We start from the raw sequence: 25225 nt of genomic DNA on the forward strand, positions 1-25225 counted from the left end.
ATGGCACCGAGGTTGTGTTAGCTTGGCATTTTGGCCCTTAGGCTCTGAGAGTGACTCATGGTCTACTCAGTAGTTCGCCCATGCCATAGAGGCGACTGGGTCTTATCGCGTTGAGGTCTTTGTTAGCTTGGCATTTTTGGCCCTTAGGCTCTGAGAGTGACTCGTGGTCTACTTAGTAGTTGTAGGTAATACTACCTTAAGTTGACAATATTCCATGCCCGAGGTACTTGTTTCCCTTCAAGGGTTTTGAGCTCGTATGTTCCTTCCCCGAGCACCCGTTTCACTCGGTAGGGTCCTTCCTAATTCGGTCCGAGCTTGCCAACGCCGGGCTCAAGTACCATAACTTTACGAAGGATGAGGTCACCGACACGGAGGTTTTGCTTCTTGACCTTGGCGTTATAGTATCGAGCTACTCTTTGCTGGTAAGCTGTGATCCTGATATATGCAAGGTCCCTTACTTCGTCGAGTAAGTCGATGTTGGTACGTAGCTCGTCTTCATTTGCCTTATCATCATACGCTTCCAGTCGTAGCGAGAGAACCTCGATCTCAGCTAGGATGATTGCTTCAGTGCCGTAGGTGAGGTTGAAGGGGGTCTCTCCTGTTGCGGTCTTCTCTGTGGCCCGGTAAGCCCATAGAACACTGGGTGGCTCGTCTGCCCATAGTCCTTTAGCTCAGTCTAACCGTGCCTTCAGTCCACGGAGGATAGCTCTGTTCGTGACTTCTGCTTGATCATTTGCTTGAGGGTGTGCGATTGAAGTAAAGTTTTGTCGGATCCCCATGTCTTGGCACCAGTTTTGGAATTTAATGTCCTCGAACTGCTTGCCGTTATTAGAAATCAGTACCCGAGGTAACCCAAAGCGGCACGCTATGTTCTTCCAAAAGAGGTTTTGGATGTTCCGAGCTGTGATCGTCATGAGTGGTTCAGCTTCTACCCACGTTGTGAAATAATCCACTGCTACCACTAGGAACTTCCTCTGGCCTGTCGCTGTTGAAAATGGTCCGAGTATATCGATGCCCCATTGCACGAAAGGCCACGGGCTGGTGAGATACTTGAGGTCGGCAGCGGGCTGATGGTGAATATTGGCATGCTTCTAGCACTTGTCACACTTTCTAATGAGCTCAATAGCATCTGCTTTCTTTGTTGGCCAGTAGTACCCCTGTCGTAGCACTTTTTGGGCGAGGGCCCTGCACCCCAAGTGTCCGCCGCATAGGCCCCCATGAGTGTCGCGGAGCACGAGCTCGGCTTCGGAAGGTCGCAAGCAGCGCAGGTAGGGGAGCGTGTAGGATCTTTGGTACAACCGTTCGTCTATCACGACATATTTGGCTGCCTGATGCTCTGCCCTTCTGGCGGCATTGCAATCTATAGGGAGGGTCCTGTGTAGTAGGATGCTCACGAGCGAGTCAATCTAGCTCAGCTCTGCTTGACCGACAGGAGCGACCTCCTCTACCCCCCCCGAGAATGCTAGGCCGAGGTAGGTTCTCTATCTACACAGTTCTCATGGTGTTATCACTGGTGCTGGCTAACCGAGACAAGGCGTCGGCCTCAGCGTTCTCTGATGAACCTACAATTTATGTATATTTTTATGAGGTTTTTGCATGAAATTTTATGCCGGTTTAATTAATTTTTGCCCTATTTTTAGCTTAATTGCAATAAAGATTTCAGGGGCAGCCAACTCGAGAAAAAGAAGGAAAAAGCAAGAAAAGAAATCCCAAAAATTATCAAGTTTAGCCCAGCCCAACCTTGAGAGCAAGGGAGTTTTCATTCAGCCCAAGTAGTGCAAGCTAACTCTTTGGAAAACTCAAGGGAAGAAGCCTAGCAAGAAGGAAATTTTGGCCCAGCCCAGTTTCAGCCCAAAGAATAGCCCAGAGTGCAGCCTACATGTGCTCAAAAACATGCTAAGTTGCAGCCTAAATAGCAGCCCAAAGGGAGCTAGGGGTGGCAACTCCTAGAAGTTTCTTGAAGAGGAGGGAGCACTCTAGAAGGTTCATGAGGGGTGTAATAAACCCAATTCTAGAGACTTCAAGAAGAGGCAAGACCTTCCTTGAAAGCCTATATAAGGAGGCCTCTAGAGGGGGAGAAAGGGTCCAAACATCTGATTTCAAACTCTCCTTGAGCTTTTGCTCTAAGAGAGAAGAAGAGAGAAAGATAGGCGCAAGAGAGGAGAAGAGAGGAGGAACAAGCAGCTTCAAGAGAAGAAGAAGCTGAATTCGAAGGGGGAGAAAGCAATTGGAGATCAAGGTTTCATCCTCACTTGATTTCTACACAATTTGGTAATCAAATTCAGCTAAGATTAATGTAAATTCTCCATCAAATATTCCTTTCTTGCTGTAATCAAAGCATGTTTTATGTAAATTCAATTCTGTAATTTGTTTTCTAAGTTCATTCGAGTAAAGTAGATTCAATCTTGAAGTTTCTTGTTTGGAATTTTAATTGTGGATTGTTGACCGAACTGCTATTCTGAAATCTCAGATCTGAAATTTCAAATCATGAATTTACAAGGTCTGAATTGCTATTTTCCAATCTCAGATCTGTAAATTCAGATCATGAAATAGTGAGATCTGAACTGCTATTCTATAAAATCAGATCTGTGATTTCAGATCATGAACTTGTAATACCTGAATTACTTGAGAAAGAATTCAGGTAGCTTTAATTCAGTCTGGCCGAATTGTTCCTCTTTCTTATAATTCCTAGAGTGCTTGAGAAAGACTAAGAATTCAGATTTGCCAATCAAGAGCCGAATTGAGTGCAAGGTTAGAGATAACTTGCACAATTTGGTTGGTGTTCATTCAGCTGAGTTGATGATCATCCAGCTGAAAAGAAGCCCTAGAATTGGAAGATCTGAATGCATGCATGGGGATTAGATTCTTGCTAGAGATAGAAGAACCGTTACTCATGCATAGATTGAACATGTGCTCGAGAGAGACTGTTCATTGCTTTGGGATTTCACCAAACCAAGGCTGAATCCTCTTCTACTCAAATTGCCTAGAAAACTAGTTGCTGAATTTATTTTTCTATGCATCTTTAGCTTGTCTCCTCACTTGCATACAAGGTGTTTAGTCCAATGTGTTAGTAATAACTTTGTAGTTTTAATTTCAGTTTTTCATTAGTTTTACATTTTGGATGATTAGATAACAGTAGACTGATTTATTACTAGTACTTGCTACATAAGTCCTCGTGGGAACAATACTCTACTCATTACTCTATTACTTGAGCGGCTAGTGCACTTGCTAGTGTCACAATGAGTCACTCATCATGTTTTTGGCGCTGTTGCCGGGGACTTATTGTAGCAATATTAGGAACCATTGGCCACTGTTAATCTGATTTATAGCTTTGCATTCATTGCTGGTTTTCAATTCTACATCTTAAATTTCAGTTGTGAATGCAATGGCTTCATTGATGCAGCCGGTTTCCTCTCTTAGTATTTGATTGCTCCATCTTTAATTTCAGTTTTAGTTGAGTTTATGTAGATCTGATCACTTTCTTTTTTTTAGCTTCATTGTCTCAAAAGAGTACAAATCTGATTGCATTACTTGTTGTTTCTTGAATTCAACAATCAGATCTGCACTCACATAAAAAGATTTTGGTTAGTTTACTTTCTTTTCTGTTAGTTTTCTTCCATCTTAAAAGAAAAAAAAAAGAAAAAAAAAAGGTTTGTTTGCTTTCAAATCTAAGTTTCAGATATGAGATTAGATCGGAAATTCAGATCTGAAATGGTGTGAGTACAGGTCTGATTTCAGATCAGTAACTCACCCCCATTCGAAGATACATCAGGACTGATGAGAAGCAAGCTAGAACAACTAGTGTATAGATCTAAGATCAGTGGTATTGCATGATTCCAGACCTGATATACTGATCTCAGATCTGTATACACCAATACACCTTGCTGAATTTTCATATCAGCCCTGATAACTGTGGTTCTAGCTACTGAACTTAGCATCAGTAGCTGCTGAAATGAAAAATTACAGATCTGAAGGTGTAAAGAATTCTTGCATATACCATCATAAACTTCAGATCCCAAGGTGTAGAAATCATGTACAACATCTGTACCCTATTAGGATGGTGGTGTGAACTCAGATTACAGTTCTGAAACCATCTGAATTCAGATCAGAGTTCATCTAACTCAGATCTGAATTCAGCTGCTTTCAGTAGCAAAGGTTGCAGACCTGATTTCAGGTCTCTGCAATTAATTGATGCATACAGATATACAAATAGGAACTTCAAATAAGAAGCTTAAAGCTCTTGATTCCAGCCATAATTCAGATTTGGTTGCAGTATTTGGGAAGCAAGTTATATGGGAAGCAAGCTAGAACAGACCTGATTTGGATTCAGTGGATATGTATGGATTTAGACCTGATACACTGATTTGATCTCAGGTTGTGCATGATTTTAGATCTAATCCACTGATTTCAGATCTGAATACACTTGCACCCATTGCCGAATTTCTATATCAGCCCTGTCCTAGCATCAAGTAGTTGCTGTATATGATTGAATAAGTAGCTGCTATAATTTCAGCTGCTGTAAAACCTCACAACAACATCAATGGCTGTTGTAGTTGCAGATCTGATTTCAAGTCTCTGTAATTCATTACTGCATACAAGACACTTAAAATGGGACTTAAAGAAGAAGCCTAAAGCTCTTGGGTTCAGTCCTATTTCAGACCTAATTGCAATAGATTTCAGACCAACTTATGGATTTTAGGCTTGGAATTTGCAGGTGGCTGTTCTCTATAACCAAGATTTCAGATCTGTGAAAGTAATTTTTATTGCTGAAGATTTCTGAAATTAGAGATTGCAGATCTGAACTCAGTATAGTTGATATAGCCTCTGCTCTTTTTGGTATGCTTTTTCTTATGAAAATAATGAGACTTCAGATCTGATTACCTTACCTATCACTTCTGCAATCAAATCTGAACACAACTGTACTATTCTCAGTGGCTACCGAATGCAGATCTGATCTCAGTAGTAGTCACAGCTGTTCTAAGTATCAGTAGCTGCTGTTTTATTTATTGCTGTTTTCAGTAGCTTCTGAGATTTCAGATCTGATCTCAATTTTTGTGTAGAACTGATGTCTGAATTGCTTTCTCACAATCCTATTTACACTGATTTCAGCTCTGTGTATTGACCCTTAGTAGCACACAGTAGCCTTTCAATATGGAAATCAGACCTGAACACAGCTGTACTACTCTTAGTGGCTACTGAATTCAGATCTGATCTCAGTAGCAGTCGTAGCTGTTCTGTATTTGGCTGTTCTCAGTAGTTACTAAGATTTCAGAACTGATTTTAGATCTTTATATTGCTGTTCTCAGTAGCTGCTGAGATTTCAGATCTCAGCAGTTCAGATCTGTGTACTCAGATCTGTATAATGAGAAGGAATTTGTAACTTGTTGTTCTACTCTCAGAGGTTACTGATTTCAGACCTGTTTACTAAGAAAAATTTTTAGCTGATTAAGAATTTGTAAATTGCTACTGAATTCTGTATATTGAATAAGTTGTTGGTTCAGATCTGCTTTTAGTTAGCTGCATTTATTTATTTTTAGGATGTAGGTTTTTGTATTTCAATAATTCACTTTACATTTTCAGTTTTGATAAGGTTAGTTATTTATATTCTTCTGTATTACCTTGTTTACTGCCTTGACTTTCACAGTTTCTGACAAGCAGAGTCGAGCTAGAGGAAATCCTCTACGACCCGGAGATTGAAAGAACCCTCCGTGTCCATCTAAGAGCAGCCAGACAAATCCAGCAAGAAGCTCAAGAAGCTCAAGAAATGGCTGAGCAGAAGACTATGATGGATTATGCCAAACCCACACTCACTGGAGCTGCCTCCAGCATTATCAGGCCCAATATTGCTACTAACAACTTTGAGATCAAACAGGCCATCATACAAATGATTCAAAATACGGTGCAATTTTGTGGTTTGGCCCACGAAGATCCCAATGCACACATTTTTAACTTTTTAGAAATATGTGACACCTTCAAACACAATGGGGTAAGTGATGATGCCACTAGGCTGAGGTTATTCCCATTTTCTTTGAAGGATAAAGCCAAAGCATGGTTGAACTCATTACCGACAGGATCAATAGCCACGTGGGATGAAATGGCTAGCCGATTCCTTTCTAAGTATTTTCCCCCCTCTAAAACTGCAAAAATGAGGAATGATATTACTACATTTTTCCAGCAAGAGGGGGAATCTCTCTATGAGTACTGGGAACATTACAAGGAGCTACTAAGGAGGGTTCCTCATCATGGCCTTCCCATATGGCTGCAAGTGCAGGCTTTCTATAATGGTCTTACCGACTCAAATAAGACCATATTAGATGTTGCAGCCGGAGGGTCCATAAACAATAAGACTCCCGAGGTTGCCCATGCACTCATCGAGGAGATGGCAGCCAATAACTATCAATGGCATTCTGAAAGGACTCAAACTAGGAAGCAGCAAGGCCTGCATAATGTCGATACTTTTACAGCACTATATGCACAATTAGGAGCACTCAGTAAGAAAATTGATGAAATGCAGATAGCTGCCATGCATGTGCAGCCTCTTACTTGTGAATTGTGTGGGGGAGGCCACATCAGCACTGACTGCCAAGTTGGCAATTAGTTCAGGCCATCTGCTGAACAAGTCGACTATGTCAGTAATTCGTCAAGACAGCAGGGTTACCAAAGTCACCATACCTTTCACTCAGGATGGAGGGGACATTCAAATCAGTCCTGGCCAAGTCAGCATACTTCAAAGCCTTTCCACCAGACCTATCATCAGCCCGAACCAAAGTCCAATTTGGAGGAACTGATGACAAAATTTATAACAAGTGCAAAAACCAGGTTTCAGAACCAGGAAGCCTCAATCAAAAATCTGGAAAACCAAGTGGGGCAATTGGCACAATTAATCTCTTCTAGAATGCCGGGAACTCTTCCAAGAAACACTGAAGTAAATCCGCGAGAGCAGGTGCAAGCTATTACCTTAAGAAGTTGAAAAGAGTTGCCCGAGGTAGAAAAGAAGAATTGGGTTGAACCCAAGGTAGAAACAAGTCTTGGGGCTGGACAACAAAAGAAGGAACAACTTGAAGCACAACAAGGGATGCACTAGCAGCCACAAGTTCCATTCCCTAACAGGCTGAAGCAACAGAAATTGGAGAAGGAATTTGGTAAGTTTCTTGAAATTTTTAAAAGTTTACACATTAATATCGCTTTTGTTGATGCTTTAGCCCAGATGCCACACTATGCAAGGTTTTTGAAAGAATTATTGGCCAACAAAAGGAAACTGGGAGATGTGGCTATAGTTGCTTTAAATGAGGAATGTTTTGCTATCCTTCTAAACAAGCTGCCTCAAAAACTTAAGGATCCAGGGAGTTTCACTATTCCTTGTACTATAGGCAGTCTCAAAATTAAAAAAGCTTTATGTGACCTAGGAGCTAGCATCAATTTAATGCCATATTCTATCTTCAAGAAATTGGGATTGAATGAACCCCAACCCACTAGAGAGGCATTACAATTGGCTGATAGATCCATTAGACATCCTAGGGGAATCATAGAAGATGTTTTAGTTAAAGTTGACAAATTCATTTTTCCATTTGATTTCATTGTGTTAGACATGCACGGAGATGTAGAAGTCCCACTGATCTTAGGGAGACCTTTCCTGGCTACCGGGAAAGCAATGATTGATGTCCAACAAGGACAACTCAGCCTTAGGATACAAGATGAGGAGGTTATTTTTAAAATGTCTGATGCTATGAAACATGCACCCTCTAGTGATGATTCTTGTTTTATGATTGATGCCATTGAATTGACAATTGATGAATGCTTCCAGGTAAGTAGATTAGCTGATCCTCTTGAACTCTGCCTCCAGCAGGGAGACTTGGAAAAAGGAGAAAATGAAGAATTAAACCTCATGATAGCATACCTAAATGATAAGCCTTAATTCAAGGGAAAGGGGTTTCTCAAGTTAGAGAACCTAGGCAAATTGCTTGGACCATCAGGTAAGCCATCATCCCAAGAACCCCCCACCCTTGAATTGAAGCAATTACCTTCCCATTTAGAGTATGCTTTCCTTGAGGCATCATCAGATCTCCCCGTAATAATTTCCGCAGCACTAAATCCCTTACAAAAAGAAAAGCTATTAAGAGTGCTGCGAGAACACAAAAATGCTATAGCTTGGAAGATAGAGGATATCAAAGGCATTAATCCATCAATCTGTACTCACCGAATTTTGATGGAAGAGGACAGCAAGCCTTCCATTCAGCCCCAAAGGCGCCTGAACCCCAACATGAAAGAAGAGGTAAAGGCTGAAATAATTAAGCTGCTAAATGCCAGGATCATTTATCCTATTTCTGATAGTTCTTGGGTAAGCCCTGTGCAAGTTGTGCCCAAAAAAGGGGGTATGACTATTGTTTCAAATGAGAAAAATGAACTCATCCCTACTAGAACCATCACGGGATGGCGTGTGTGTATTGACTATAGAAAATTAAATGAAGCCACCCGGAAGGACCATTTCCCTCTCCCATTTATAGACTAAATGTTAGAGAGGCTAGCTGGGCATGAGTATTTTTGTTTCTTGGATGGATATTTAGGGTACAACCAGATATCAATTGCACCAGAAGACCAAGAAAATACCACTTTTACTTGCCCATATGGTACATTTGCATACCAAAGGATGCCCTTTGGGTTATGCAATGCCCCAGCAACCTTTCAGCGATGTATGATGTCTATATTTTCTGATATGGTTGAAAATTTTATTGAGATCTTTATGGATGATTTTTCAGTTTTCGGTTCTTTGTTTGATGCATGTTTAACTAATCTGGAATAGGTACTTACTAGATGCAAAGAAACACATCTTGTGTTGAATTGGGAGAAATGTCATTTTATGGTGAAAGAAGGCATAGTGCTTGGCCACAAGATCTCTCAAAGAGGTATAGAAGTCGACAAGGCCAAGGTGGAGGCAATTGAAAAATTGCCACCCCCAACATCTGTTCATTCTTTGAGAAGTTTCTTAGAACATGTTGGATTCTATAGGAGGTTTATTAAGGATTTCTCAAAAATTTCCAAGCCATTATCTACCTTGCTTCAGAAAGAAGTGACTTTTGAATTTTCAATTGAATGCCTTCATGCTTTCAACATCTTGAAAGACAAATTGATCCATGCACCTATCATGGTAGCACCCGATTGGACCCTCCCATTTGAATTAATGTGTGATGCGAGTGATTCTGCTATAGGAGCTGTTTTAGGACAAAGAATGAACAAACATTTTCAGCCAATTTACTATGCTAGCAGAACCTTGAATGGACCCCAACTCAATTACACCACTACCGAAAAAGAGCTGCTAGCAGTAATATTTGCACTTAACAAGTTTCGTTCATATCTGATATTGTCCAAGGTTATTGTCTACACAGATCACTCGGCATTAAGGCACTTGCTTACCAAGAAAAACTCAAAACCAAGATTGATCAGGTGGATCCTTTTGTTGCAAGAGTTTGACATTGAGATTAGAGACATGAAGGGTGCTGCAAACCTGGCTGCTAACCATCTCTCCCGGTTGGACAAGGTAAGCTCAAAAGAGGAAATAACTAGAAACATTCAAGAGGAATTTTTGGATGAACAGCTGTACTCAATCCAGGAATACTCATCTCCTTGGTATGCTGATTTTGCTAATTATCTAGCTGCACAAGTCCTTCCTCCTAACCTTTCATATCAACAGAAAAAGAAATTCCTTTCTGATGTAAAATACTATCTGTGGGAGGAACCCTTTTTGTATAAATTGTGTGCAGATCAGATCATAAGGAGATGTGTCCCCGAGGAGGAGATGGAGTCGGTACTCCATTTTTGCCATGATAAAGAAGCAGGAGGTCATTTTGGAGCTAGTCGCACAGCAGCCAAGGTTTTGCAATCAGGTTTTTATTGGCCCACACTTTTCAAAGATGCCCATAGGTACGTGTCCACATGTGACAAATGCCAAAGATTGGGAAACATTTCCCGACGGAATGAAATGCCCCTTTCCAATATTTTGATCTGTGAAATCTTCGATGTTTGGGGTATAGATTTCATGGGACCTTTCCCGAATTCTTTTGGTAATAAGTACATCCTCGTTGCAGTTGACTATGTGTCCAAATGGGTAGAAGCAATGGCTTTCCCCACAAATGACTCAAGGAGGGTGGCACACTTCCTAAAGAAGCTATTCTCCCGATTTGGCACTCCGCGAGCTATAATTGGTGATAGGGGAACTCACTTCTGTAATAGCCAATTTGAGAGGTTAATGCAGAAATATGGAATCACACACAAATTAGCTACCACTTATCACCCTCAAACTAGTGGCCAAGTGGAGTTGGCTAACAGGGAACTCAAAAGAATTCTAGAAAAGACCATAGCATTTGCTAGAAAATATTGGTCCATCAAATTAGATGATGCATTGTGGGCACACAGAACTGCATTTAAGACACCCATTGGCATGTCCCCCTACAGATTGATCTTTGGTAAAGCATGCCATTTACCAATTGAATTAGAACACAAGGCCTATTGAGCTCTTAAATTCTTAAATTTTGACATTCAGGCCACAGGGGCTAAAAGGCGGTTGCAATTGAATGAATTGGATGAATTCAGACTTGTTGCCTATGAGAATGCCAAAGTTTATAAAGAAAGAACCAAAAACTGGCATGATAAGAACTTGCCGAGATGAGACTTTTATGTAGGCCAACAGGTATTGTTATATAAGTCCCGTCTCCGCTTGTTTCCAGGTAAGCTGAGATCCAGGTGGTCTGGACCCTTTACCATTTCATAGGTTTTTCCCCATGGGGCTATAGAAATCACCCACCCAGTTCAGGGCACATTTAAAGTGAATGGTCAGCGCCTGAAACCATATTTAATGGGCGGTACTGTACCCCCTCCATCCACTGTTTATCTTGATAACCAATAATCTTCTTTGCTTGATCATGAACAGGTTAAGGCATCTCTTTGTCATTTATCCTTTTAGATTATTAGTTAGCAAAATAAAAATCTTCTTCTCAAAAGTCCAATTCTTTAAGAACACTGTTCATCCTTTTCTTTTCTTCAGTTTGCTCTAGAAAGTGTGATTCCCTAACACTACGAACATTGAGGACAATGTTCATCTTAAGTGTGGGAGAGTGAGCCTGAGAACTAGAATTTGGGGGCTGAAGCCATGCACCTCATTCACCCCAACACACATTTGCAGGCAATGACAGATCCAAGTAAACTGGAACCCCCCAAGTCATTGCTATTTATTAGTGATTTTTAAGAAGGAATACAACGAGTTGAGGGAGACTGATGTACTTGTTAAGTTTTTATTCTTGTGAATAACCCAGTTTGATATATGCATGAGAAAAGGGGAGCTGAATATGTCTTTCAGCATGACTAGCCCTAACTACCTTCATGTGTATGAAAGCACTTGATTTCATTGTTAATGGTCAAGGAAGCTAGAGCACATCTGAATTACTGATACATGAGATTCAACCCAAAATGACTCCGCTATTTTGAGTTTAATAGTAAAACTAGCAACTCAGAACACGAGTCTTTTTATCTACCTCAAGCATGTGACCAATGTGAGATGGAGCATAAAATGCACTCACACCGAAAAAAAAAAGTGTGTGAGATGGAGCATAAAATGCACTCACACAGAAAAAAAAAGAAAAGGGTGAGATGGAGCATAAAATGCACTCACCCCTAGAAATAAGTAATGATGGTGACAGTTGAGGTCCAATTGGGCATACTAAGTTGAACTCTCATTAAGATAAAATTACAGATGTGAAACTTAGTGTAATTTGATTATTAACTTTGACAATTAAGGAGCTGAATTATATATTGATTGGGAGTGAAGGCTGGACTTTGATGAAACTCGTATTCTCCTTTCCTTGGATCTTATATATGATAAATGGTAATTTACAAGAATAAGAGTTGAGCACTTACAACATTTCCCCGATTACTCAATGCATTTCTATCTTAAAAAGTTCACCAGGTAAATAGTGAGAACAGAAGGGGGGAATGTTCAATTTATGGCTGATGTCTTTGCTTGAGGACAAGCAAAAGCTTAAGTGTGGGGGTATTTGATGAACCTACAATTTATCTATATTTTTATGAGGTTTTTGCATGAAATTTTATGCCGGTTTAATTAATTTTTGCCCTATTTTTAGCTTAATTGCAATAAAGATTTCAGGGGCAGCCAACTCGAGAAAAAGAAGGCAAAAGCAAGGAAAGAAAGCCCAAAAATTATCAAGTTCATCCCAGCCAAACCTGGAGAGAAAGAGATTTTCATTCGGCCCAAGTAGTGCAAGCTAACTCTTTGGAAAACTCAAGGGAAGAAGCCTAGCAAGAAGGAAATTTTGGCCCAGCCCAGTTTCAGCCCAAAGAATAGCCTAGAGTACAGCCTAGATGTGCTCAAAAACACGCTAAGTTGCAGCCCAAATAGCAGCCCAAAGGGAGCTAGGGGCAGCAACTCCTAGAAGTTTCTTGAAGAGAAGGAGGGAGCACTCTAGAAGGTTCATGAGGAGTATAATACACCCAATTCTAGAGACTTCAAGAAGAGGCAAGACCTTCCTTGAAAGCCTATATAAGGAGGCCTCTAGAGGGGGAGAAAGGGTCCAAACATCTGATTTCAAACTCTCCTTGAGCTTTTGCTCTAAGAGAGAAGAAGAGAGAAAGATAAGTGCAAGAGAGGAGAAGAAAGGAGGAACAAGCAGCTTCAAGAGAAGAAGAAGCTGAATTCGAAGGGGGAGAAAGCAATTGGAGATCAAGGTTTCATCCTCACTTGATTTCTGCACAATTTGGTAATCGAATTCAGCTAAGATTTATGTAATTTCTCCATCAAATATTCCTTTCTTGCTGTAATCAAAGCATGTTTTATGTAAATTCAATTTTGTAATTTGTTTTCTAAGTTCATTCGAGTAAAGTAGTTTCAATCTTGAACTTTCTTGTTTGGAATTTTAATTGTGGATTGTTGGCCGAACTGCTATTCTGAAATCTCAGATCTGAAATTTCAGATCATGAATTTACAAGGTCTGAATCGCTATTTTCCAATCTCAGATCTGTAAATTCAGATCATGAAATAGTGAGATCCGAACTGCTATTCTATAAAATCAGATCTGTGATTTCAGATCATGAACTTGTAATACCTGAATTACTTGAGAAAGAATTCAGGTAGCTTTAATTCAGTCTAGCCGAATTGTTCCTCTTTCTTGGAATTCCTAGAGCGCTTGAGAAAGACTAAGAATTCAGATCTGCCAATCAAGAGCCGAATTGAGTGCAAGGTTAGAGATAACTTGCACAATTCGGTTGGTGTTCATTCAGCTGAGTTGATGATCATCCAGCAGAAATGAAGCCCTAGAATTGCTAGATCTGAATGCATGCATGGGGATTAGATTCTTGCTAGAGATAGAAGAACCGTCACTCATGCATAGATTGAACATGTGCTTGAGGGAGGTTGTTCATTGCTTTGGGATTTCACCAAACCAAGGCTGAATCCTATTCTACTCGAATTGCCTAGAAAACTAGTTGCTGAATTTATTTTTCTATGCATTTTTAGCTTGTCTTCTCACTTGCATATAAGGTGTTTGGTCGAATGTGTTAGTAATAATTTTGTAGTTTTAATTTCAGTTTTTCATTAGTTTTACATTTCGGCTGATCAGATAATAGTAGACTGATTTATTACTAGTAGTTGCTACATAAGTCCTCGTGGGAATGATACTCTACTCACTACTCTATTACTTGAGCGGCTAGTGCACTTCTAGTGTCACAATGAGCCACACATCATTCTCCGACCTCGAAGCCATAATGGGAGAAAACAAAAAAATTCAAGGCATGCTGGCATACCTGAATGCCAATCCTCAGTTTCTAGGAAAGGGGTTCATCAAGTTGGAGAGCTTGGATAGACCCTCGATGCCAGAAAGCAAGTCTTCAATCGAAGAGCCGCCCACCCTTGAGCTGAAACAACTCCCACTACTTTTGGAGCATGCCTTCTTAGAAGCACCATCAGACCTACCAGTGATCATATCATCAACCTTGACCCCTTTGTAGAAGGAAAAACTATTACAGGTGCTACGGGAACACAAGACAGCTCTAGCTTGGAAGATAGCAGATATCAAGGGTATCAATCCATCCATATGCAATCATAAAATTCTGATGGAGGATGGAAGCAAGCCCATGGTTCAGCCCCAAAGACGTCTGAACCCGAACATGAAAGATGTGGTGAAGGCAAAGGTCATCAAGTTGTTAGATGCAGGTATTATCTATCCGATCTCCGACAGCTCATGGGTGAGCCCCATCCAAGTAGTGCCGAATAAAGAAGGCATGACTGTGGTACCGAATGCAAAGAGTGAACTCATACCGACTAGGACGGTTACCAGGTGGCGAGTGTGCATTGATTACAGAAGACTAAACAAAGCCTCATGCAAGGATCATTTCCCTCTACCCTTCATTGATCAAATGCTAGAGATGCTAGCTGGTCATGAGTTCTATTGTTTCCTAGATGGGTACTCGGGGTACAATCAGATACCGATTTCACTGGAAGATCAGGAGAAGACCATCTTCACATGTCCCTATGGTACCTTTGTTTACAGGAGGATGCCATTCGGTTTATGCAATGCTCTAGCAACATTTCAGAGGTGCATGATGGCTATATTATCTGATATGGTGGAGAACTTCATGGAGATTTTCTTGGATGACTTTTCAGTCTTATCTTATCCTTATCTTATCTTATCTTAAGTAAGAGTTGTGTTACTATTAGGAGTAGGTAATTAGGAGTTTGAGTTTAAGTTGGATTATCTTAGCCTAGCTGAATCCAACAAGGAATTTCCTTTTGTAAATCTCCTATTTAAGGAGCTACGAGTTGAAATAAAGAATTCAGTTTTCTAGTCAAGAAAGAGAGTGAGGAGAGTTTGGGTGGTCTCTTGGACAAATCACCCATTAGGAGAGTTCGGGTGGTCTCTTGGACAAATCACCCATTCAGTTTCCCACAATAGGGTCTGCACGCAAGGGAAGGCGCAAGGGAAAGCAAGGCTTTCTCATCATGGACCGACCCGTGACGAGATCCTATTCGCGGGCCCATAACAACTTGGTATCAGAGCAAAATGTCATGGGCGATATGGAGCAGCTATCATTCAAGGTCAACGAACTGGAACATAGGCTAGCAGAAACCAGCATGGAGGTTTGTGAAGTCAGGGAAGATGTCCGGGAGATGCAACGCCTGCTGGAAGCATTCCTCTCCAACAAAGAAGGGAGTTATGAGGGAATCGCCAACACAAACAGTCGCCGTCCAAACTGGGCAGAGGCATCCAGCAAACAGCAGATCGCTGCCCCTACAGCCATAGTTGTTCCCAAGGATCAGTGCATGGAGGATGAAACTGTAAAGTCTCCTCCTTTGGCCGGGGACAATGTCACGAACATTATATTGGAACCTGCAGAATGCCCTCCTTTGTTGAAGACAGGTGGGCTTGGCGATGTTGCTGGGGCTTTACCGAAGGCCTTGGCTCGACGTGGACATAGAGTTATGGTTGCAGCACCACAGTATGGTAACTATGCAGAAATCCAAGAAACAGGAGTGCGCAAGAGATGTAAGGTGGATGGGTAGGATATGGAGGTAACTTTCTCTCAAGCTTATATTGATGGCATGGATTTTGTGTTCATGGACAGCCCTATGTTCCGCAATATTGAGAAAAATATATATGGGGGAGGCCGAGGGGATATTTTAAAATGTAGGGCTGTTCATAAGAATGCCCAACCCGACCAAACCGACCAACCCAAACCGACCCAACCCGAGTCAGCCGGGTTTTCATCTGTACTGGTCGGTTTCGTGTTGGGCACATACATAAACCAAAATCTCGGGTCGGTTTCGGTTTTCTTGTGTGAAAACCGAAACCAACCCGACCCGAACCGAACTAGTATTCTACTAGTTTGGTAGTTCCTAGTTCTTAGTTTGAGTAGTTTTCTAATTCCTACTAGTCTTCTACTAGAACTAGAACTCTAGAAGGCCCATTAGGCAATTACAATTAGAATTCAATTAGGTGTCCTTTTTTAGTTTTTTACCTAGATTAGAATTTAGAAGGTTTCAAAATTTTTATTTTATTGATTTACCTACCTAGATTTACCTAGTTTTTTACTCTAGAAGGCCCATTATTGACACTTGTTTTTACATGAAGAATTTATTGATTTTATTCTTTACCTGAATTAAATTTAGATTTATCTTGGACTCTTGAATATCAAATTATCAACTAATTCATATTTTATTTGGCTTTGTACAGGAGCAAAACCGAAACCGACCGAAACCGACCCAACCCAACTCAAACCGATCAGGTCGGTTTGGCCTGTTAGTGGGTCGGTTTCGGTTCCCACCTTAGCTAACCCGACCAGGTCGGGTCGGTTGGGAAAATCCCAAGAAACCGACCCAACCCGACCCGTGAACACCCCTATTAAAACACATGGTTCGCTTCTGTAAGGCTACTCTTAAGGTTCTCTTCTGTACGTATACCCGGTAAGTGCCTGTGATTCACAACATAGCACACCGGGGTCATGGTCCAATACGTGATTTCTGTTATGTGGATCTTCCACAAAACTACTTCAAACTATATAACTCAGGAGGTGGGGAACACTTCAATGTCCTTGCAGCTGGCCTGAGAGCAGCAGATCGTGTAGTCACTGTGAGCCATGGTTACGCTTGGGAGCTGGAAACTAAAGAAGGTGGCTGGGGTCTGCATCAAATAATAAATGAGTTTGATTGGAAGCTGAAGGGCATCGTGAATGTGATTGATGCAAACGAAGGGAACCCACAGTTAGATGCTTACTTGGCATTGGATGGCTGCACCAATTACCTTGCGGAGACTCTTCAGACTGGCAAGCCTCAATGCAAAGCAGGTCTACAAAGGGAGCTTGGTCTTCCTCTTCGGGAGAATGTTCCTCTGATTGGGTTGATTGGCAGGCTTAACCATCAGAAAGGTATTGATCTCGTTGCTGAGTCCATTCCTTGGAGGGTGGACCAGGATGTGCAACTAGTCATGTTGGGCACTAGGAGACCTGACCGGGAACAGCTTCTCAAACATCTTGAGAGTCAATACATGACAAAATCAGGGGTTAGGTTGGTTCCTCTGTGCAAATGGCCCATCGAATAACTGCAGGTGCAGACATCCTACTCATGCCTTCTCGATTTGAGCCATGTGGACTGAACCAGCTTTATGCACTGAGCTACGGGGCAGTCCCTGTTGTTCATGCAGGTGGTGGAATGAGAGATAGTGTGCAGCCGTTTGATCCATTGGCGGAGTTGCAAGCCACGTATCCGGAATACGAGCTTGAGGACAAGCTCGTAGTCTGGGAGGGGTGTGATGTTATGCACACACCACCCCGCAGCGCAATGCAGCGCAGTCATAGGCAGCAACACGCACAGCGGGCCGCCCAGCAGCACGCACCGCCCGACAGCGCCGCACAGCAGCCGGGCAGTGCACCTCATGCACCATCTGGCAGCGCGCACAGCAGCACGCACCGTCCGGCAACACGCAGCACGCACCGCCTGGCAGCACGCAGCATGCACCGCCCGGCAGTGCGCAGCCTGCACTGCCCGACAGCGTGCAGCACGCACCGCCTGGCAGTGCGTAGCACGCACCACCTGGCAGCGCACAACACGCACCGCCCGGCAGCGCGCAGCATGCACCGCATGGCAGTAGAACCAGACAGTAGCACGCTCCGCACAGTAGCAGCACGCACCACATGACAGCAGCACGCTCCTCACGGCAGCAACACTGCGAGAAGCGCGCACCACCCGGTAGCAGCAGTAGGGCGGGGCCCACATGACAGCTCATCAGGGTGGGCCCACAATTATCATACCACATCAGCTCTGCCCGCCAACTCGCCGTCAGCTACACCATTCCTTATCCCTTATCCCTTATCTTATCCTATCCTTATCTTATCTTATCTTAAGTAAGAGTTGTGTTACTATTAGGAGTAGGTAATTAGGAGTTTGAGTTTAAGTTGGATTACCTTAGCCTAGTCGAATCCAACAAGGAATTTCCTTTTGTAAATCTCATATTTAAGGAGCTACGAGTTGAAATAAAGAATTCAGTTTTCCAGTCAAGAAAGAGAGTGAGGAGAGTTCGGGTGGTCTCTTGGACAAATCACCCATTAGGAGAGTTCGGGTGGTCTCTTGGACAAATCACCCATTCAGTTTCCCAGAATAGGGTCTGCATGCAAGGGAAGGCGCAAGGGAAAGCAAGGCTTTCTCACCGTGGACCGACCCATGACAAGATCCTATTCGCGGGCCCATAACAGGCTCTTCCTTCGATGCATGTCTACATTTTGGAAAAGGTACTCAAGCGTTGCAAGGAAACCCATCTAGTGTTAAACTGGGAAAATTTCCACTTCATGGTGCAAGAAGGTATTGTACTTGGACACAAGGTTTCATAGAGAGGGATTGAGGTTGATAGAGCCAAGGTGGAGATAATTGAGAAGTTGCCACCACCAACATCCATCCGGTCTGTGAGAAGCTTCTTGGGACACTCAGGATTCTACAGAAGCTTCTTGTGAGAAGTTGCCACCACCAACATCCATGCGAGTGAATCAGTAGTTGGAGTTGTTCTAGGACAAAGAGTGAACAAACATTTCCAGCCAATTTACTATGCTAGTAGGACCTTGAATGGATCTCAACAGAATTACACCATGACAGAAAAGGAACTACTAGCGGTAATTTTTGCTTTTGATAAATTTTGCTCGTATCTAATCTTGTCCAAGGTTGTTGTGTATACAGATCACTCGGCACTCAGACATCTACTTGCAAAGAAGGATGCAAAGCCAAGGCGGATCAGGTGGATTCTATGGCTGTAAGAATTCGATGCCGAAATCTGTGATAACAAGGGCACCGAGAACCTGGCTGCAAACCATCTCTCCCGATTGGAGGATTCAGATTTGGGAGGGGAGATGATCAGCACCCTCTGAGAGGAGTTTCCGGATGAGCAGATCTATCCAATTCAGGTAGATACATCCCCTTGGTATGCTGATTTTGCTAACTATCTTGCAGGAAACGTCCTCCCTCCTAATCTGTCATATCAACAGAGGAAGAAATTCTTCCCTGATGTGAAACATTATTTGTGGGAGGACCCCTTTTTGTATAAGCTCTATGCAGATTAGATCATTCGGAGGTGTGTCCCCGACGAGGAGACAGAGTCGGTACTCCGATATTGCCATGACCGAGAAGCAAGAAGCCATTTTGGAGCCAACCGCACAACAACCAAAGTGTTACAATCAGGTTTCTATTGGCCCACCAAGTTCAAGGATGCTCACAAGTATGTGTCTGCATGTGACCAATGCCAAAGAACAGGTAACATCTCTCGACAGAATGAAATGCCTCTCACTAACATATTAATATGTGAAATCTTTGATGTATGGGGTATTGACTTCATGGGACCTTTCCCAAATTCTTTTGGAAATAAATAGATCCTAGTGTTGTTGACTATGTGTCCAAATGGGTGGAATGTTTGCAAAGTATATTTTATATGAGATATAAAAGTATATATATTATGGTTTCTAAAATGTTTGCAAGAAGGTTTTAATTCCTGGGATCCATATTAGCAGAGAGTGCAACACAGTTCCTTGCAGCCGAGGGAGAGGTCCTCTCTTGTCGGGCAGTGTATGATCATTATGGGCTGAGAGGTTAAGTGTAAGACCATTGAGGATAATACCTGATGGGCTAATCTTGCATCTGCCCACAGTCCCTAGGTGTTACAAGGTAGCTTGGCCCAGGGACCACTTAGGGTAAGTGTTGGGCCCATAGAGCCCATAAGATGGGTTTCAGGGGGTGCACTGTCCATAACAGTGTATTCGGCCAGGCCTTGTAACAAAGGCTGGGCAGAACCCATGTGGCTGATGTGTAGATCAATGTTTGGGTCCCACGCCATACAGGGAAGCCCAACTGGGAAGCAATTAAGAAGATTAAGTGAGTACATAAGCTTAATGGGCCTAAAGCCCATTTTGAAATGGGCTATTTGATTAGTTAATCATGGGGCGAATTCTAACATGGATTAGCAGATAGGATAGGGTCTTGACCCTATCCACTCAGAGAGTCTAGATCTGAATGTGATTCAGATCTAGAAACCTCCTAATAAGATTAGGAGAAAGCTAATCTAATCTACAGATAAGATAAGGTTTATCCTTATCACCTAAAGATAGGGCTGATCCAAATATGATTTGGATAAGCTGAAGGGATGAGAGATCCATCCTATGGACGCCCAAAGATTGCGGAATAAAGGGCGAATTTCAAAAAATTTATCTCTCCCTTCAACTGGGAATCGTATTCCCTATTTAGAAAATCATATTTTCAATGATCAATCTTGAACCATAAACTGAACCAGATCTGAACCAAAAAGAGTGGGAGAGGATTATACCTGATACGGAGAAATACTATCTCCCAATGGAGGTGTTCATGCCCAAGGAAGGATCCAAAATCTGCTCCCACTGAAGATGGCGCAGTGAAGGATGGAGCAGAATCAACAATGTTCTTCAAAAGAACTTGACCCTTCGCAAGAATCAACTGGACGGCTTGTGAGTACAGCTCCAACCAATCTTTTCCAAAAAGATTGAGATCAAGATCAAATCTTGATTACTCCCAAGAACTGGAGATCGATCTTAAGGAATTGCAATGGCAGGAAAGTGGCGGCAGGAGAGAATTCGCAGTATGCAGGAAATCTCTCAATCTCTCTTTCTTTAAGAGAAGAATGCTGTTGATCATGTAAAAGGCTGCCGCCCCCTTCCCCTTTTATAATCTCAAAGGGATCAGCTCCTAATCAGACTAGGAGTTGCTAATCCAAATCATATTTGGGTTAGAAGTCCCTTAGTGATAAGGGATAATCCTTATCTTATCTGTAGATCAGATAAGCTATTTCCTAATATAATTAGGAGGTTTCCAGATCTAAATGTCATTTAGATCTTGGACTCTCTGAGTGGATAGGGTCTAAGCCCAATCCTTTTAGCTGACCCACTTCAGAATTCGCCCCCTCTAAATGACCGATCAAATCAGCCCAGTTCGAAATGGGCTTAAGGCCCATTTAAGGTTATGTACTCAAAAAGCCTTTCAAACTGCTGCCCAGTTGGGCTTCCTTGTATGGCGTGGGACCCAAGCATTAATCTACACATCAGCCACATGGGTTCAGCCCAGCCTTTGTTACAAGGCCTGGCCGAATGCACTGCTGAAGACAGTGTACCCCCTGAAACCCATCAAATGGGCTATATGGGCCCAACACTTACACTAAGTGGTCCCTAGGCCAAGCCACCTTGTAACACCCATAATGATGCAAGATTAGCCCATCAGGTGTTATCCTCAATGGTCTTACACTTAACCTCTCAGCCCATAATGATCATACACTGCCCGACAAGTGAGGACCTCTCCCTCGGCTGCAAGGAACGGTGTTGCACACTCCACTTAAATGGATCCCGGGAATTAAAACCTTTTGCAAACCTTTTAGAAACCATAATATATATACTTTTATTGTTAGACAGTTTTGTATGCCCTTAGCTTCAATCAGAATGATGTACTTTATGAGTTTATTGTAAATGAATAAAGATACATATTTGATTCATGTTCCCTTGGTATGTTTCTGTGTAATACCCTTAAACTGGACACTTAATGAGACTCGTGTTAGTTTAGAATGTTCACAGCCGGTGGGTCGGTCTGGGGAGACCTATCCTGACAAGGCTGACACTATAGTGCCACCAAGTCGATTGGGGTGGCTTGTCTCAGCTGCCAGGGTGAGACCCTAGGCACATACAGTGTAGGATTAATTGAATCTTTGAACTGGACCAGATTTCCAGTATTGCCTTGGACCTTGGAGATTGATGGGCAAAACTGGAAAGTTACACCCGACCCCTAGACTCGATTATGATACTGCACTAGGTGTCGAATTGGGCTATCTTTGATGTACCAATCAGTGAGATCCTTAGCGGGGGTCAAAACCTGGGTATGTTGGGACAGTCCGAGAATTCATCTGAGTGGGTGATCATAGTGACAGGATCAGCCCCTTTGTCGGACAAAGGTAATGATCAGGGATGCACTCTCACTGATGGAAACCAAGACTGCCGGCAGCCGATTTCAACCGTTGAGATTTGTTTTGCAAAATATATTTTATATAAGATATAAAAGTATATATATGGTTTCTAAATTGTTTGCAAAAAGGTTTTAATTCCCGGGATCCATATGAGTGGAGAGTGCAACACTGTTCCTTGCAGCCGAGGGAGAGGTCCTCTCTTGTCGGGTAGTGTATGATCATTATGGGCTGAGAGGTTAAGTGTAAGACCATTGAGGATAATGCCTGATGGGCTAATCTTGCATCTGCCCACAGTCCCTGGGTGTTACAAGGTGGCTTGGCCCAGGGACCACTTAGTGTAAGTGTTGGGCCCATAGAGCTCATCTGATGGGTTTCAGGGGGTACACTGTCTTCAGCAGTGCATTCGGCCAGGCCTTATAACAAAGGCTGGGCTGAACCCATGTGGCTGATGTGTAGATCAATGCTTGGGTCCCACGCCATACAAAGAAGCCCAACTGGGCAGCAATTTGGAAAGTTTTTTTTGAGTACATAACCTTAAATGGGCCTTAAGCCCATTTCGAACTGGGCTGATTTGATCAGTCATCTAAAGGGGGCGAATTCTGAAGTGGGTCAGCTAAAAGGATTGGGCTTAGACCCTATCCACTCAGAGAGTCCAAGATCTAAATCTTATTTAGATCTAGAAACCTCCTAATTAGATTAGGAGATAGCTGATCTGTTCTGCAGATAAGATAAGGATTATCCCTTATCACTAAGGGACTTCTAACCCAAATGTGATTTGGAATTAGTAACTCCTAATCTGATTAGGAGCTGATCCCTTTAAGATTATAAAAGGGAAAGGGGGCGGCAGCCTTGAAACACACAATAACATCAATAGCATTCTTCTCTTTAAGCAAGAGAGATTAAGAGATTTCCTGCATACTGCGAATTCTCTTCTGCCGCCACCTTCCTGCCATTGCCATTCCTTCAGTTCGATCTCCAGTTCTTGGGAGAAATCAAGATTGGATCTTGATTTCAATCTTTTGGGAAAAGATTGATTGGAGCTGTACTCACAAGCCGTCTAGTTGATTCTTGCGAAGGGTCAAGTGGGAGCAGTCTTTAGTGGGAGCAGTCTTTGGATCCTTCCTTGGGCGTGAACACCTCCATTGGGAGATAGTATTTCTTCGTATCAGGTATAATCCTCTCCCACTCCTTTTGGGGCAGATCTGGTTCAGTTTATGGTTCAAGATTGATCATTGAAAATATGATTTTCTAAATGGGGAATACGATTCCCAATTGAAGGGAGAGATAAAATTTTTGAAATTCGCCCCTTATTCCGCAATCGTTGGGCGTCCATAGGATGGATCTCTCATCTCTTCATTTATATCTCATATAAAATATACTTTGCAAAAAACAAATCTTAACGATTGAAATCGGCTGCCGGCAGTCTTGGTTTCCATCAGTGAGAGTGCATCCCTGATCATTACCTTTGTCCGACAATGGGGCTGATCCTGTCACTATGATCACCCACTCAGATGAATTCTCGGACTGTCCCAACATACCTAGGTTTTGACCCCCGCTAAGGATCTCACTGATTGGTACATCAAAGATAGCCCAATCCGACACCTAGTGCAGTATCATTATCGAGTCTAGGGGTCGGGTGTAACTTTCCAATTTTGCCCATCAATCTCCAAGGTCCAGGGCAATACTGGAAATCTGGTCCAGTTCAAAGATTCAATTAATCCTACACTGTATGTGCCTAGGGTCTCACCCTGGCAGCTGAGACAGACCACCCCAACCGACTTGGTGGCACCACACAGCCTTGTCAGGATATGTCTCCCCAGACTGACCCATTGGCTGTGAACATTCTAAACTAACACGAGTCTCATGAACGAACTTCTTCATCCATATAGCTTCTTCATGGAGAATTGCTGTGAAAGCCATACTTTCACCGTAGTTAACATTCCTACATCATTCCCAATGAGTAGAATGTCATCTACATATAGCACCAAGAAGGTAACCTTATCTCCACTGAACTTCCAGTAGACACAGGGTTCATCCGGATTCTGCTCGAAGTCAAACGATTTGACAGCAGAGTCAAAACGGATGTTCCAACTTCTAGAAGCTTGCTTAAGTCCATAAATGGATCTATTAAGTTTACATACCATGTTTTCCTGACCTGCAGCAATGAAGCCTTGCAGCTGCTGCATATAGATATCTTCAGTAAGATCTCCATTCAGGAATGCAGTTTTGACATCCATCTGCCAAATCTCATAATCATGGTATGCTGCTACAGCTATCAGGATCCTAATGGATTTAAGCATGGCCACAAGCGAAAAGGTTTCCTCATAATCGATGCCTTCTTTCTGAGTGTACCCTTTCGCCACTAGACGAGCCTTGAAGGTCTCAATCCTGCCATCGGGGCCCTTCTTCCTCTTGTAAATCTATTTGCAACCGATTGCTTTTACCCCGGAGGGTAGATCTACTAGAGTCCAGACTCCATTGTCCTCCATTGAGTCCATCTCTGCTCTCATGGCCTCCACCCACTTCTGGGAATCTATGTCCAACATAGCTTCCGCGTAAATCACGGGATCCTCCTCACTAGTCAACGTTTCCACCAGGTAACTATCCTGATCATAACCATAACGGACTGGTGGCCTGGATGCCCGAGTGGATCTTCTAAGTTGGTCACTACCTGGAACTTGTGGGACATCTCCCACTGCTCCTGAGTTCTCCTCATCAAGAGCAACTTCCTGACGATGGGTGTCCAGGATATAGTCAGTTACCAAGAATTGCACATTTCGACTACAGAACACTTTCTGCTCACTTGGGTCATAGAAAAAGTAACCTACAGAGCCTTTTGGGTAGCCTACAAATAGGCAACGGCTGGTCTTAGATTCCAACTTGTCTGCACTCGTTCTTTTAACGTGTGCTGGACAACCCCAAATCTTCAAGTGTCTGACACTTGGTTTCTTTCTGGTCCAAAGTTCATATGGTGTATTCGGAACCGATTTGGTTGGAACCTGATTCAGCCCGTATATCGTAGTCTCTAATGCGTAACCCCAAAAGGATGTGGGTAACTCTGAGTGTATGAGAGGCGACCAGACCATATCTAATAAGGTCCTATTCCTCCTCTCTGAAACACCGTTAAGTTGTGGTGTAGCAGGAGGAGCCAATTGTGATACTATCCCATTGTCCTTTAAGTAGTCCCTGAATTCGTCAGAGTGATATTCGCCACC

At 42.6% G+C, this 25225-nt stretch overlaps 1 pseudogene; it reads left to right on the top strand.

Moving 5' to 3' along the window:
- Positions 1-15076: 15076 nt before the first annotated feature.
- On the top strand, positions 15077-17692 carry LOC104586499 (granule-bound starch synthase 2, chloroplastic/amyloplastic-like; annotated as a pseudogene).
- Positions 17693-25225: the final 7533 nt, after the last annotated feature.

Source organism: Nelumbo nucifera, chromosome 3 (genome assembly GCF_055504915.1).
Source record: "Nelumbo nucifera cultivar China Antique chromosome 3, China Antique-T2T, whole genome shotgun sequence".
Taxonomy (NCBI): Eukaryota; Viridiplantae; Streptophyta; class Magnoliopsida; order Proteales; family Nelumbonaceae; genus Nelumbo; species Nelumbo nucifera.